The sequence below is a fragment of the Nanorana parkeri genome, unplaced genomic scaffold (assembly GCF_000935625.1).
Source record: "Nanorana parkeri isolate BGI_ZX_2015 unplaced genomic scaffold, ASM93562v1 scaffold164, whole genome shotgun sequence".
NCBI classification, from domain to species: Eukaryota; Metazoa; Chordata; class Amphibia; order Anura; family Dicroglossidae; genus Nanorana; species Nanorana parkeri.
Genome location: NW_017306432.1, coordinates 425,036 through 440,160, shown reverse-complemented (window position 1 = coordinate 440,160; position 15,125 = coordinate 425,036). Strand labels below are relative to the sequence as shown.

General features: G+C 43.3%; 1 long non-coding RNA gene across 1 annotated transcript in view; it reads right to left on the bottom strand.

Annotated features, from left to right (window-relative positions):
- LOC108785469 overlaps window positions 1–15,125 on the bottom strand; it is a 31,130-nt gene that overhangs the window by 4,887 nt on the left and 11,118 nt on the right. Inside the window, exon 3 of the long non-coding RNA XR_001941133.1 lies at window positions 3,671–3,743. This is a non-coding gene — a long non-coding RNA (uncharacterized LOC108785469). The remainder of the gene's footprint in view (window positions 1–3,670; window positions 3,744–15,125) is intronic.

The following is a 15,125-nucleotide window of genomic DNA, read 5'->3' as shown; positions in this document are numbered from 1 at the left end:
ATGTGCGCCTTACTGTAATCCATAGTTGTTTCCCTTCTCTTTGCTGCTCTTCCTTTTAAATCTGTATCTGTTCTCATGCTCTGCAGAACTTCTGTTTTGCAGCAGACTGCCCTGTCTCAGGAATGGATACACGGTGTCTGTGTATCCGTTTGTATAGGCTTGTAACCTGAGCCAGCACTACAGGAAGAGGCCCTGAGCTGAAAAGGGAAGTTCTCCCCAAGCATGAGAAGACATGAGGATTTAAAAAGGAAGAGCAGCAAAGGGAAGGGAAACAACCATGGATTACAGTAAGGCACACATTACAGTATTGGTTTATGTTAAAAAATCTGAGTGTGTTTTGTCGCTTTAAAACAGTTGTCATATAGCATGTAGGACCAATGAGGAGCATGCTAGTTCTCACACCATCCACTGCTTATTTAATCACTAGAAAAGCAACCAATGAAATTACAGGACATACAATACTAAACTAAAAGAGCGCCTTCAGGCATACAAAGTGGCACGTTATGTTATAAGTATTGCTATGGCAATGCTCAACCATTTCAATGAAAGCATTTTTGGGACCTAAGTTAGGTAGGGAAATGCTGAAATTGCAATGGTGTCTTCTTGCAGTGCAGGGGTGGACTAAATAATATAGAATAAAGAGAAACCTTTCATGAAAGAACTATAAGAAAGCTGTGAGGATGCTAGGGGACCTTCCACCAAGTGGAGCAGAAGGGGAGAAGAGCGCTGACTGCAGGGGGAGTAGGGATCATATAAGTAAATCTGCTTTACGCTAACCCTAGACAAAAACGAGCACTTGACCCTTGCACTGCGGGGGTAGCCCCACTGCAAGGGTACTTTTTTTTGTTGGCCTGTAGATGGGCTTTAAGGCTGAATGCTCAGCCAAGACAAGACAGGGTCTCTTATAGACAGACATATTCTCTACGACCAATCTCTTTGCATTTGAACTATTACAAAGCATGCCAGAGTATGGAGGACATAGAACTATTTCCAGGCCTGGTCAGGGCATGATGTGATAACTTTGCATTTTCTGTATCTATACATGACAAGTGGTTGATGAGGGGAGACATGTTGGGGTAAGGGGGTGAATTTATTTTTATATATAAAATTTTAATAAAATGGTGCTTATTCCCCGTGGAAACAGAATTATTTTATCTAAAGCAGACTAGAACATGAAAGAAAATTCTGGATGGTGTAAACAGGATTTTTGGAGCCAGCTACATAGACCACAACTAGAGAAGACCTCAAAAGTTAAGCGTCAGCTGTCATTTTTAAGGAGCATTCTTGAAGCGGCTCCTGGGATTTGTCTAGTACTGAAGTAGGTATGGATCCCAATAGAGATGCTGGAAAACTAACAATTCCCCCATAATGCATTCTTCTCTTTAGGGCACACAATGGGAAGATGTTAAGCCTCAATCGGGTTTTTAACAATTCTCTTAATCTAAGAGTTGAGGTTTATACACTGGTGTCAATTTGCTAAAGTAGACCATATTCAAATTGCAAAGTCGATTTTCACTTAGCATAGCAAATAAAGTCTGAGTAAAAATTAATTTTGCAAAGAATAATCAATACATGTGCAAGGAAAACTAAAAAAAAAAACAGAAACAAAAAACAGAATTTTTGCTCACACATGACTGGATGATTGAAGTCCGGACAGCTTCACCTCGTTCACTAAGCCAAGTAAAAGTTAGCTTAGTAGCTAGCTGCAGTGAAACTTCACTCATGTATAAAAATGTTATAATTTCCTTGCTCGTGATTGGGTATTTTTTTTTTTGCAGTAGTGAGTTTTAACTTAGCTACACCTCCATTTACTAGGCCAAGAGAAAATTCAGTTTGCAAAGTGTTGTTTGTAGCTATGTCGACCAAAGATCTTCGATCCGTTTTGGTTTTCTCACTACAGCTGTCAACTACTGGGTTAAAAGGGAGGAGAGGTATCCACAAGCGTTTAGGAAATCAACCACCCACTGTGTTCACCCAGAAATGTTCATATCCGCAAAAATATTTGTTTGCACTATATCTACTACTGGGACCTACTAAATGAATAATTAGAATATTAGATTTTTTTTTTTTTCATTAAGGTGGAATTCCAGCCAAAAATTGCCTCCATTTTTGATGGAGAAAAGATAGATTAGAAGTTCTTTTGGGGTTTTTTTGCTGTCTGGGTCTCCAATGACCTTCCTTTCGTGGGAACCACTTTCACTGGGACAAGAGGAGAAATTGCCTCAACAGGCACGCAAACAAAACCCAACAGAGGTTTCTGCCCTTTTTTTATTGTTGTATCTGCCCCTATTGGAGAGTTCTCCTTTCTCAGGAACCAAAGTAATTGGAAATGGAAGTGACTGGAAATCCTTCCTAATGGGGGCAGAGGCTGCAATAAAATACCTTACTTTTTACTGATGGCACATCACACTCTGTAGTGTCACCAGTGGTCAATCCAGATCAAACAAAGCGTGGACGCCTTTAGCCAGCATTTTAGGTAAAACGGACTGCGTGCTAAAAGCAACTCTTTGACTATATTGAAAGCTTCAAAGACATGGTTCCCTGCTTAGAAGAAATACTTCCATCTCCTGCCACCAACAATGTCCATCTGCATAGTACCAAAAAGGAGCTAACTGAAGACTCTTCAGAAAATGACACTTCCAGGAGCGTCAGATAAATTGTCCCTCACTGTGCTCAATGGTTCAGTCTGCCAACCCCTATGTCACCATCATGTCCTGCAATGATGTTGGAGCTAGAGGAACCACAGAGCACATATGGAGAAACCTGGAAATCAGAACTACCAGAAGTGCCAGTCTCAGCAGAGCCTTCAGGCAGATTTTTCTACAATGCAAATTGGTGACACGGACGTAGGAAGAGCAAAGTATTTAGTCTTCTTTGCAGGGAAACACTTTAGGAGCTTTAAACTTGTTCAACTGCAAGGGTTGACTGCTCGTTTATGCCTAGGGAAGTTGTGTAAAAGGACATTTACTTACCTGATCCCTGCTCCCTCAGCAGTCGGTGTGCACCTCACTCCCCTACGCACCGGCTTGGGGACTGTCCCTCGTGTCCTCGCATATCATGCAGGGCTACCAGCCCTGCATGAAATGCGATGATGCCAACCGGCCTCTAACAGCCAGTGCAGAGGGGGCAAGAGGCTGCAGGCCATCTTGGAGCATGGGGAAGCAGGGATTAGGTAAGTAAATATAATTTATCCAGCTCCCCTAGAAGAAAAAAAAAAGAAGAGCAGTTAACACTTGCAGTGCGGAGGTAGCCTCACTGCAAGGACAGTTTTCTTTTTCCCCAGAGATAAGCTTCAACAACAATTCAAGCAGTGGCAGTCTTTTGCCCCATTCTGGGTGCTGGACTGAAGCTTGCCTGCCCCTCCTGCCTCCCACACATTCCTACTGGCCAGTAAGGCAGCCAATAGGAATGTATGGGTACAGTCGGAAGCGGAAAAGCTCCAACGCTACCACACAGCGCTAAAGTATTGTCTGATCAGAACAGCCCAACATTTGGGTAGTGTGGGGGCACTGAAAGCTGCTGCAGGCTAGTCCAGGTATCACGAGGTGCCTGTTCGCTATACCCACCAGCACCTTGGCTTTTTTTTTTTTTTAAAGTGACTCAATCACATAAAATAACACTTGAAGCAGAAATCAAAACATATATGTAAGTTGGCAGGATATTTACTCACCTGTACAAGAAATGTGTGACTCCAGCCGTAGTGCTCTGGAGTGTCAGATGGGCTCCCGGATTTTTGCTGCAATCTGGAAGAGAGTGGGGACAAATGACTGCACAGAAGCAGCACCCACAGCTCTGGTGCAGAGAAGTCAATTGCTTGTTTGCAGAAATCTATTCATACACAGGCGGCTCACGAGAAGAGAGGAGAGAAAATGCAGAGAACATCTCTATTCTTGTATGTGTTGAGTTTTCCAAAATAAAAGGGATGTAAGATCTCAATAAACTTACAAATAAAATTGTAAATCATTGAAAATGAAAAAGCTTGTGTTACATTCATGAGTTTAAGATGGATTAAAGATTGGGATGTACACATGAATATGGAATTCAATAGCCAGTCTGTCCAATCCAAGAGCCAGCAGGATTTTCTAGGATCCAGCTCCACTGACAAGTAGAGAAAACCTCAAAAATGAGGCGCCAGCTGTAGCATTATAGAGTACTGGTGACCTGGCTCCTGGTATTTGTCCAGCCCTGAAATAAAATGCATACATCATAACAGGGTCCTTACCACTGGGTGCCACAGTATATGTTAGCTTCACATCTGATCAATGAATTATCACCACATAGTCAGATTGCTTCTGGTTTGTACAAACCCCTTCCATTCCAGTATGAGCTCGCCATACTACAAGACCACAGACTTGTTTCCAGCGAGCTGGAGATTCTCCGATATTAACTTCATGCACAATGTTGGCACACACCTTACCTTTGAACACTGCATAGTAACAGCTAGTATAAGGCTATACTTAAAGAGACCCTGTCACCAACGGGAAAACTGGAGGCAAAAGCACAGAAATTCTAAGTACTTTAAATGTTTCAATGCGATTCCTTTCTATAAACACAATGGGGGGAATCAAGACTGAAGCAGACAGAATCTGGAGCAGCTGTGCACAGTAACCAATCAGCTTCTCTCTTTTATTTTCAAATCTTAACTGAACAAACTGAAGAGAGAAGCTGATTGGTCATGGGGTAGGACTAATAACACTGCTTGGGATACTGGTGTAGCTGAGGCAGCATTATCAACTCAAAGAGGAAGTTAGGAGCTCACTAAATTTCTGGTAGGATCATTAGGGATTTTTCTGTACTTACAGCAGGGGTGGGCAAATTAATATGGAATTCAGTAGCCAGTCTGCCAAATCCAGGAGCCAGCAGGATTTTTTAGGAGACAGCTCTATTAACAACAAATTGGGAAAACCCTAAAATGCAAGCTCCAGCTGTGATTGTTAGGGTCCGTTCACATCAGTGATGGGACACTGTCACACGATACGTGCGTTGCGCTGTGCCATGTGCTAATTGGTTCGGCCCTCTACAGCCATTCCAGGTTCTCATGTGGCCCCTCGAGAAAATAATAGCCCACCACCGCCCTACACCATCACACAATCAGTTGCATCCTCTATGGATGTAATGACATGGTTTAGTTTCCAATTCTGTAGTGTGGTAAGGGCGGCATGTTGTGTACACAGTTCATAGTAAATGTAACCAGGAAGCACAGCGATAGAGATGAGACGGCACTCAGCCATGTCACAGAGGTGAGTAATCCACAAAACAAGCAGAATGTTTACCGAGCAACCTTAGTTGCCAGGTGAGGGAGGAATACAGATAACTGTCCTGTCACACTCAGCTCCTGCCTGCTATGAATTACTATACCTACCAGTGCAACCAAACAAATAATGAGGCAGAAAACCAGTACACGGTCACCAGTGTACTAGTTCTGGACCAACCAGTGTGAAGGGGGGTGGACAGGCACTATAAACTGTAAAACTAGCAAGCTTCATAAGAGATTAGAAGCATACATTTTTAAAATTCCCCTATCAAAAAGTGAAAAACTATAGTGGCGCCCCTTCAATCACTCATCAAAAGACCATCTATTAGCTAACTCCACTTTGTAGGTTCACTTCAAGACCACAGTAACAGGTTTAGAAATACTCATTAGGTATTAACCTGATAAAAGGACTGTAATCATATCATTAGTTTGTGATTAATTAAACCAACATGAACATATTATATTCAAATAATCATACACAAGTCTGGTCATGCACAGATTGCTACAACAATGTGCTACTAACTTTCCATCATTTATGCGCATGCCACCAGCCAAGTGAGTGGACCATACAGACACCTTCCCAGTATTGAGTCACTGGATGCTGTTGACTGAGTGGTTCCTAAGGATATACAGAAATGACTTACCTGGGTGGATGTTGGAACACAGGATGTGTTATCCATTTGTACACTTTCCTGATTGGTGGAGTGGATTATACTCACATATATGATGGATGGCCTTACCTGAATTCACATACCTTAATCCAATAGCTATATCAGACAGGCTAGTGCCACGGTATATATTTGGTTCCATACTTAAATGGGCATCTACTATGATTACTGGGCATCGCCCTGAAACATGTTAGTGCTTTATTTTCTAGTCTCTTTGCCTTCAAGAAGCTTTTATCTTTGCCCCAACCATACACTCTCACAGTGAAGTCACGTAACAGGTTAGGCTCACCAATACTAGAACTTACACAGGATGGGCTCCTGCAGTAGCGATACAACAAAAGGTATACCCTCCATGTGGGCTATTGGGAGATACTGTCAAGTTGTACTGAATGGGCAGGTGACAAATATCTTTAGCAAGAAGTAAATAGGCTTTAAAATAGGCACTATGTAGCTGCAGCCACTGGGGAGCAATTCATCCTCAATGTTTACAGTACACAAAGTTCTTCAAGCTGTTCTCTCGGCAGCTCAGCTCACCCTGCTCCTCCCATACCAGTGCCCCCGTTTGATGGATTACATCTTTTCCAGGGAGTCACAGGTTTTCAATGTGGCTGAATACGATGGATGCACATGTGTACAATTAGTAGCCAAATCTGCATGAATTTGGTGAATTTGTGGTTTGCTGAACTGTGACTTGACACACTTCAACGATCAATGCTTACGGGTCTGGAGGCAACTCTATGGGTCGGGCTGGCATGACTTAACTCCTTTGCATGCACATGGGAGTTACTTCATCCCAGCACCCTGAACTTCCTCTTACAGATGTCAGGATTGTACACTGGGCTCCAAATGCATAGCTGGGAGTGTGCAATTAGTGCAACATTTCTAGGAGGCAGGGAAAAAGATTTTATGGGATAAATACAAGTAAATAGCATACCTACTTACAATATTTACATAACATTGGTTCCGCTATTCAGGATCCTTCACACTACGAGTTACGTTATTGTGCACATTAGCAGGTGCTTTACCGTCAAGTGTATGCAAACCCTAATAACGAACTTCTCTTAAATGCTCCCTGTTGGTCTGTTACATATACCATTAAAGTGGAACATACTATTAAATATAAAGAACATCAAATTTAATAAGAGCAGAAAAAAAATACCAGCCAGAAATCTAGTGAGCTAATAATTTCCTCTCCCTCTCTGCTGACTGTTGTCAGTTAGCAATGTTCCCAGGTCTCTCTGAACTACAGAAAACCCCCATGCTGTGGAAACCTCTTTCTATCCAGGGGTGACAACACTGCGCCTTCATAAAAATCAAAAAGTCATAAATCCTGTAACACTCCTTACCGGAAATCCCCCAAAAAGAGTAAATAGGTGCTGCTTGAAATGACAGCGGATGGCGCCGCACACAAAACAGCTTAGAAAGCGCTCAGAGTAGACATCTCTACTCTGAGCCTGATGAAGGGGACCCTGTGCGGCCCCGAAAGCGCTTGTTATTCTGAGTGACATCTATCAATACATTTATTTGCACTGACTTATGAGCTTCTGTCGTGCTGGTGACTATCTACTTCTAAACTGCTCCTTTATAGACACAGTACATTGAGTGTTGTCACCCTAGGAAGGAAGTGTCTTACTGGCAGGATCACTAGGAGAAAAGAAAGAAGAAAAAAAACCAGAATAGAAACCTAATGCGGCAACCACATCGAAGCACTTGTTAGCTGCAGTATATACATTTTATTTTTTTGGATTTAGATATATTTTAATTACGGGCGCATGTGAAAAGATTTTTTGTTGTTTAACAAGCTGTAACTCGAAGAAATTGTGAAACAAAGGCAAAAGCTCCACCTGCTGGCTGGATAGAATAATACACATACTGAATATTTCAGATCTCCCTGAATACCGATGAATGAAGGAAAGATATTTTAAAGAAGAATGAACTATGCCCAAACAAAAAACAGGAAGAGAGCAAAGTACTAGTCAGCAGTATTGGCTGTGTTTGTGGTATCCCTACAGCTGATCCTTTCCCTATTACTGCCTTGCCATGCATTGTTCTGGACTATGTCCCTGTGTGGAGGTGGCCATCTTAGTAAAGGTAGGGATTTGCTTGCTCATGCCATTTCTGGGGGAATTCCAGACAAAAAGGTACATTATTCAGGGTACTACTTAGGCACAGTTCTTTCTAGACATTCCATATATCATATCAGCTTTACTTTTTGAATTGTATTTTATTTAGTCCTGATAAAAAATAAAAAAAACACACAGTGGCTTTGTAGTAAGCATTTCTGCCTTCAAGCACTGGGTGTCCCCGTTTAAATCCTGGTCAGGACACTATCTGCATGTTCTCCCTGTGCTTGCATGGCTTTCCAACCACACTCCAAAAATATATGCCGGTAGGTTAACCCCTTAGCGACCAGTGACATACATAGTACGTCACTGGCAGTGGGCTTGTTTAGACGGACTTCCGGCAGCTACTCTAACATTTGTAGAGCTGGCGGCCAACTTTACATTAGAAGCGATTCAGCTGTCGCCAGATCGCTTCTGCGGGCCGGTAAACTGCTAGTACCAGCCCGACACCCCCACCGTATTTCCTGGGCTCTGCTTCCCCTCCTGCAGGCACGGGACCAGCATCTCAGGTATCGGCAGGAAGCTGTGGAGGAAAGCAGCGAACGTCCATTCAACTAAACCCTCCCCAAACTATGGGACCAGGAGCGATGCAGTTTACATCACTTCCGGTCCCTGAAGCCCAGCAACAAGCTATTGAAGTGCGATCTGCGCTTCAATAGCTTATTTTGGGTGTAAAGGTGACACTAGGTGTCTTTTGGACCCCCAGTATCACCTTAAAGAGTACCTCTCACTGCCAATATGCTATCACATAAGGGGCATGTAAAAAAAAAAAATAGCCGTTTTTAAAATATTAAATTAATGTAGAAATAAATGTAAACTTTTTTCTTAAAGTCACCAGTGAGCACGTGCGTCTTCACGTAAACAGGCGTCAGGTGCGGCTATGTACATAAACGATGATCATGCTACACGTTAGGTATCACCATGCACGTCAGTGTGAGAGCAATAATTCTATGGCCAATATTTATGCGTATATCTAAAGTGATGACCTGTAGGGGCTTTTAAAGCGTTGTGTATGGATTTTTGGGGGTACTGAATTTTGTCACCATTTCACAGACGCACACAATTTTTAACCTGGGCATATTGGTATCCATTTACTCGTTGTAACCTCATCTTTTATATTTTATTAAAACATTGGTTTTTCATTGTGTTTTGGTGGGACTAAATTTAAAGTGCATATTTCCACCATTTTATTCTACAGGGCCTTGGCTTTCAGAAAATATATAATGTTCGGTGGTTTGAAGTCATTTTCAGGCCTAAAATGTGGATTATAAACACGGGTGCAAAAAATGGAAAAAAGGCCTCGGAAATAGGGACCGTGGATTGTAAGCTCCTATAGGGCAGGAACTGCAGCACTGTGCAAATTGATGGTGCTATATAAATACACATTACCTTTAAGAAGCTAAAGTAAATAATGCTTCCAATGAAAACATAAAAAAGACAAATTAGTATCAGATGTGTCCTTGTGTCCTCTTAGTTATTTATTTTTTGGTTTTGGCGTCCTCTGCCCAAAAATCAAATCAACAGTGAGCAAATTCGGGACCTATTTAGTCCAGTTTGGTAGCCAGTGCACATGTGCTGTAAAAAGTGACAATGACATTGAGTCCAATGAGATTTGTAAATTACAGTTACAGGTCTACAAATAAAAGATCCTTATCCTTGTGTAAAGCTTTGTAAATTTATTCTGTAACCTTATTCCTAAAATTTACCCCAAACAATGAAAAACTGACAACTGGGTACACCAGTACTTGAAATACAAACACTAAAAAGAGTTCAATTTCTCAGATATAAAAAAAAAAACAAAAAAAAAAACAAACAACAGGCATTAAAAGAGAAGAAGAAAGGCCATTCCTTTTTGGCTTTACTTCTCTTTTGGGTCACAGGAGTATATTTCGTAGAGCTCAATAATACATCATCCCCTGTTCATCTGCTGTATGACACGACGACATGAAAATCACATAACTAATAAGAGGGAGATTTTTTTTGGCAGCTCATTAACAGAAAGAACAGATGACTGCTGTGATCCTCTTATCTCCAACCTGGAGACCTGGTCTAATGAACAGACCTTGATCCATCTGCAAAGCTTCCCCTCCACGGTAACAGGATGATGCTCGCAAATAATTAGGGCAAAAGAACCAAAGTGCTACTTCTAATACCACAAGGATTTACAGTAATTAGCAATATGACTATATAGAACAAGATTTCCATCGATTTCTGTACACCATACCTAACAATCGGATGTCAATCAACATACGCCGCCAGTGACACCAATTACAGATCAGCGATGTATGAAAAAGGAACGATCGCTGCTAAAAAAATTTACTGCTTATCTTCTCTAGCAAAAACAAAATGCCAGTTATGGGAGAAAAAAAAACTAAAATATACGTATACATTTACTTTTTTTAAATCGCATTGCACCACATCGCATGGTAATAGGTTACCATGTGATGTGCTGCAATACAAGTATTCCAGAATCTTGCTGCACTCCTTACCCGGTATCCTCGTCAGCATGGGTGCTCGAGATTACCGCGGATGGCGCCGCCAATACTGAAACTTTTTAAAGACGTCACCAGCACGCCATATTTGAAGTGAAGAACACGTCTGTTTATTGACGCTTCATGTCAAAACAAATAGCAAAGTTTTAAGGCCACACAGGGTGCCTTTCATCAGGCTTTAAATGACCTGATGAAGGGGAACCTGTGTGGTCCCGAAACGTTATTTGTTTTGACATGAAGCGTCAATAAACAGACGTGTTCTTCACTTCAATATGGTGTGCTGGTGACATCTCTAACAAGTGTTGCAATACAATACACAAATGCGAAGGCTAGGTGCAGCCATTAAGAAATAACGGCACCGCAGTGCACCTAACACTGCAGCATGCAATTCTTGATTGCGTGCACCATTGCACGTGCTCCCATATCGCATAGATGTGAATGCAGCCTTATACCCGTTAATGAAAAATGCAACTTTCGCTGCAATCCTCTCCTCCTACCCCACGCACTGTCCCCTGCATAAACACCGTTTAGTATCTGCCATCTCACTTCCATGTAGGGCTGCAACAATTAAGAGGGAGAAGGAGAGAAGAAGAGAGGAGAGAAAGAGAAGGGAAAGAAAGAAAGATAAATGAGAGAGAGGACTGTTCAGAGTATATGTCAATATAGAGAAGAGAAATTACACTATGAACATTCGCTTTTGCACTATTCTCCCAACAGCTGGTTAACGTGCACACAACGAATGTACATGCAGTTTCGCTGAATGAAAAAATGATGCACATTTTTTTTGTTGATCAATAGACCCTTCCATGTGTCTTGCAGCTTTTCTAGACGGTTCCCCAGCTGCAGCTTGATCTCTGCTGGCTGCACAGCTCAGAGGTCATAGGCTTTCCGCACCTCCCTCTTAGGCTGGGTTCACACCCACCTAGGCGTATCGAATATGCGCGTTTGTCGCCGCGCATTTTTACCACGACTCGCGGGATACCTGGCTGTATCCCAATGGATACGCGCTGCAAATATGCCCCCAAAGAAGCTTCTGTACTTCTTTGGGCTGTACTTCTTTGGGCGTTTGAAGCGCTTTCCTACGCGCTTCAAAACGCCCAGGCGGGAACCATGCCCATAGGCAATCATTGGTTTTCACATTTTCAGCATTTTACAGAGCGTAGGAACTCGCTGTAAAACGTCCAGGTGTGAATCAGGCCTTAGTCTGCCATTATGCGCCTACATTTGCATATGGGGCAGCAGAACAATGTGGCCCTTCCCAGTCCTGTCCTGAGTTCTCCCTTCTCATTTGGCTGACAGCCTCATTTAATAAAACATTTGGCTGATAAAAGAGCAGGAGAGAGGAGATATGGTGGGTAGAGAACTACCCTACCTCTTTGGTATATGCTTTTTCCAGGTCAGTTGCAATAAAAATAATGCCAGGCAACTAGCATTTTCAGAAAGTCAGCAATGGCAGCCCATGACATGTGCCTCTCTAGAGGCAGAGCCCGCTGTACCCACCCCCTCCCCAGTCTGTTCCTACACTCACCACTGAAGGATCGGAGAGGGGAGGAATCCCTGCGGGGAGCTGTGACTGACAGTCCCCACTCTCTGCAGGGAGATGATCGGGAAATCAGCGATCGGTGGTATGTGTGCGCTGGCTTCCCGATCGTAGAGCCGACATGTGACAGCTTCAGTGTCACAGGTCAGCTTGAATTATGGGGTTGAGTGTTTTTGAGGCTAGGTCCACACCAAGGCGACACCTCCCGCGTAGCAATCGTGCACAATTCCGCACGGTTACCACACGTCGTGTATCGCAAAAAAAGGTTACTTGTACGTTTGTTCTGCGATTGCCGTGTGGATGTCGCCCTATTGAAATAAATAGGGATGCGCTGCAATCGCTGCCTGCATTGTACAGGACCGCGCGATCCCGGGACGCGCATCCTGGGTGTCGTCTGGTGTAGTGCAGGTGTGAACCTAGCCGCACTCACCCCATAATTCTTTGATAGGCAGAGCCAGCTGTCAATCACGCAGCTGGGTGGATCTCGACAGAACTGTTGAGTCCTGTCCCAGCTGCAGCGGTCTCAGGATACCACGACCTGTAGCTCGCGGTATACTGAGCTTTGGGTCGCGGGAGGACGCTAGTTTATGTCCTCCTGTGACCCTGGAGGAGAACTATGGGGAAAAGCACTCACCCCATAGTTCTCCTTTAACTTATTAGTAAACAAATTAGCTGAATTACACAGCAGGGAGCAGTTTGTTATTGTTATCTTTAACATGGAATCCATCCACTTCTGACAGCAGGAGGCATTCTATAATGCAAATATTTAGTAATCTATTCAAATTTCATACCTACCGTCTGTAGCCAGACAGTAATTTCAAGCAGAAAAGCAGCTTATTAAGGTTAAAAAAAACAGCTAAACCCAAATACCAGGGAGATCAGATTACACAACTATTACCTACGCATAGATATTAAATAAAAAAAAAAAATAAAAAAAAGAAGGATCTAGCATTTATTTATAAACTTGCAAACACTAAGAATTGTGAAAAGGATGTCATTTTTAATTTTTTGTTAAGATGACTACAGTTTAGATTTAACAATTCAGCTACTGTGTGTACATAAGGAGCCTGATTAGTAATCTGAGCAACATGAGCTGGTCAATTGGTTGTAGTGACATTCATAACCAGGTAACAGAACCTAAAATCAGTAACCAAATGCACAGGTCACGCTAGTTGCCATGTAACAATGTCTCTTATGCATGCCTTCCAACACACAATGCTTTTCTACACTTTGTAAAACACAATACCATGAAAATACCAGTCTAATGACACCTTTCTAGCAGAGTACATGGCATGTTTCCATCTCCCGACCTGCAGGTGGCTTTGTGACAACCAAAAAGGAAAGCAAGGGAACAAAAACCTCATACACAATTGCCAATAGGCTTGTGTAGATGACCGTTCAGGGGTGGTGCCTGGCGCGTTTCTGAATTTATCTGGAAGGATCCTGAATTCAGAATTGGATCTTTTACAGCAGTGTTAATATAGATCTATGATGAAACTCTGTAAATAACATGATGCGTTCTATTCTGTCGTCTTTCAACGATCCGGGGTGGCGGTTAGACTGGTCCCTTCAGCCTCGCTCGCCCTCTGCTTCAGCCGTCTAAGGTCCTGCAAGTCATCACATCCAATACACTGTGTATAAAACGGGAGGATGCAGAGGGACATTCCATCGCTGGAGTGGAGGGGGGAGCACGGCTAAGGGGACCAGTTTAGGAGCCAGCCAGGATCGTGGTTGAGGTGAGTATCTCTGTTATTTTAGCTCCCTAGACAAAATCGGCACTTAACCTTTGAAGTGTGGGAGTAGCCCCACTGCAAGGGTTAAGATTTTATTTGCCCAGAGTTCTTCTTTCATTCACTAAGTTCCAACATGTGTTATCCACCATGGCAATCCTTAAAGTGATATTAAAGTGAAAATCATTTTAAGCATTTCAAATGAGGATAAATATCTTACAATAGATGCTGTTCCTTGATTATTTAAAAGTTGTAGTCTCCTGCAGAATCAGCTGGTCCCGAGCAGTGTAGATGAACAGTTGTTGGAGTTTGCACTGTCCTTTGTGATCTTGTACTGGACAGGAAGTTCAAGGAAGCTGAACTGAGAGACTTGGAAGCAGCTGTTCAGAAACATAATGACCTAAGGGGGTTATTCACAAAGCTGCCGGAGGCAGCCGAGTGAATAACCCAGCCGAAGTGAGCCGAACGACGTTCACTCTGGCTCAGTGCAGCTGATTTCAGCCGTGCATCGGCAGACTTCGGTCAGCCGAGCATGCTCTGCATGTTCGGCTGAGCGGAAGTGCAGATGGACTTCGACTCAGCCGATCCAACATCTGCCAATTTTCCGCTCTGCTGATAGAGCCACCCACTAAGCAAAGTATGCCAGCTATACTTTCAGCCAATTGTTATTTCATTGTTGTTTCACCACAGCTGGCGTGCCGGTATTCTGTCAAAATCTCCGACCCGTTGAGACCTCCGACTGGTGACGTCACATCCGGTGATTCGCCAGTAGCCGATTCCCACCAGATGGCACGAGTGCACATGCGCCAGCATTAGAATCCTTATCGGGTTATGGAGCTCCCATCACTGCGCCTGTGCTGCTTCGCAATCCGCATCAAGTTCTCTGACCCCCATCAGTGCGCCTGTACGGCCACCCAAAAGCACGGCCACCCAAAAGCACGGCCACCCAATGGCAAAACATGTAATCTCTTTGCATGTTGTGCCTTGAGATGAGCACGCAGGTGCAAAGGTGCTATTTGGAGGTCTTGATGCTGCTGTTCAGTGACCACAGGCGCACTGACGGGGGTTAGAGAACTTGATGGGGACTGTGAAGCCGTGCAGATGCAGTGACGGGAGTTGGATGACTTGATAAGGATTTCGACAGCGGCACAGGTGGCGCACAAGCGCCATCTGGTCTACATCGCCTACTGGCAAGTCACCGGAGGTGTCGTCACCAGTCGGGAGATCTTGATGAGTCGGAGCTTTCGACAGAACACCTGTGTTGCCTACCCCTGCCATATATCCATCTAGTTCAAGCTGCCTCCTGTTCAATCCTTAG